Here is a 2,038-nt window from a genome sequence, read left to right on the forward strand (position 1 = left end):
AGTGCTTTGGTTTCACTCACACACCTTTAACACACCCCAGGGGCAAATTATGAAGGTGGTGTCTTACCTGGAGCCACTCTGACCTAAGTACTAGAAGAACCAGGTTTCAAACCATCAAACGTACCACTCTGAGTCACAGCTGCAGAGTCATGTGCAAACCAGAAAATATTGTACAATGAACATTTTAAGTAGCACACTTCTATCCCAGATAACTGAGCATCCTCAATCTCTGCTTCCACCGTGTGCACAAAGTGCAAACTCAAACATTCAGTATACTCCCAGACTGACATATTATCAGGAATGATACAGCATTTTTCTAACCACTATAGCATCAGAGACCTGCAGTAGCTGAGCTGCTGGTGTTGCAGCGTCCTCCTGATTGTTTTTGCTCTGCCTCGGGCGGCTGCAGCACCTCATGTGACAGGGCAAAGTAATCTGTTACAGAGTCCTGAATCATCTCCCCCCCATGGCACATTTGCAAGCCTGCCATATTTGCACCTACTTCTCACACACACACACACACACACACACACACACACACACACACACACACACACACACACACCTCTGACTTCGAGCAGATGGCAGGGTTAGTGTGGGCATCGCTCCACAGGCCAGAGCAGCATCCATGTCCTCTTATTAAAGAGGTGTGCGAGAGAGCGGGTGTCACAAACAGATGCTTTTCTTAGGCCGGTCCTGCAGGTACCTTTAAATGACATAACAAAGAAGCAGCCGAACTTTTGTTTGACAGAGATAATAACTGAGACAGGAACATTGAATCATCCTATTCAACTTCTTTAAGGTGGAGATTGGTGTTTAGCAGTGTCCGTTTGATCAGACCTCTCCCTCCATTCTGACTTGTTTCCTGCCTAATCTTTCCTTTGTGGACTGTCACTGAATGACTTCTTCATATGTGGTTAGATACCACAAGCATTTGTTGCCTTTGAAGTAAGATAAAATACGTATTATCTCCTTGTTCAGGAACCTCTCCCTAATATGCTCCACTATATATACCCGAACAGTGACCTGTACTATGTGCAAAAGAACAGCAGACATTATTTACCGTCAGAACAGGGCGGATCTCCAACGGGAGATTGAGAGACCAGTGTCGGACTGTTAGAAAAGCTTTGAAATTCTCATGAGTTGTTCGCACTAAAGTAAAAACCACCATCACTCCATGCAGCTATCCCTTCGGCGCCAGCTGCGGTCTCAAGGCTGGAGCTGAACAAAAACACCCTGATAACGACTGTGTTTAGACTGTTCTTCCCATTGTATGCAAGGCCACCTGGGTTGGCTGGAAGACTGTTTACTTAGCCTGGCAGGGCGAAGGACACTGTCTCAGCTGAACTCTGGACACGCACACACATACACTGATACGCACTCACTGATCCCCGCCTCCCTTTCCAACCTCTTCTATGCTTGTTCCCTCCTGGAGAACACGGCGGGTCTGGGCCCAGCACTGGAATAATAGCGTAGGGCAGGATGGCTGCAGTGTTTGTTTCGGATTACTCCTCACCCCCCACCCACCCCTGTTGCTTGTCACGTGCTCCACAATGTTGTGCTGTGGACATTTATGTGCTTTCTGTGCAGAGGTGTTTTTTTGTTTACTGTTCTCATGCTGTCCTCCCATATGAGCCCAACATGAGTAGAGGTCTCTTTTTTCACTCTTGGACTTTCCCATTGTATTGTGCAATTCAGTGTTTTTCCCGTAATACTACCGATCTCCGACCTGTCTCCCCATGTGATGTCTGTGTTGTGTATGTAAGGTGTGTGTGTGTGTGTGTGTGGGGGGGGGTTCCCATTTCACTGCAGGGCAACTTGCATGTGACAAATAAAGTTCTGATTGATTGATATACCTGAACAGTGACCTGTACGATGCGCAAAAGAACAGCAGACATTATTTACCGTCAGACCACGCTGCCGTGACCCGGATTCGATCCGGGGTTGCTGCGGCCACGATGCAGAGTACTAACCACTATACGATCACGGCTGGCGCGCTGGATTATGCTGTTAGTTGCAGTCTGTATCTTGCAGTTGT

General features: G+C 47.4%; 1 protein-coding gene across 1 annotated transcript in view; it reads left to right on the forward strand.

Annotated features, from left to right (window-relative positions):
• Positions 1 to 2,038, forward strand: part of macf1a (microtubule actin crosslinking factor 1a) — a 229,969-nt gene that overhangs the window by 134,083 nt on the left and 93,848 nt on the right. The gene's annotated exons all lie outside the window — the stretch shown is intronic.

This window comes from Pundamilia nyererei, unplaced genomic scaffold (assembly GCF_000239375.1).
Source record: "Pundamilia nyererei isolate P.nyererei 1_Seehausen unplaced genomic scaffold, PunNye1.0 scaffold00374, whole genome shotgun sequence".
NCBI classification, from domain to species: Eukaryota; Metazoa; Chordata; class Actinopteri; order Cichliformes; family Cichlidae; genus Pundamilia; species Pundamilia nyererei.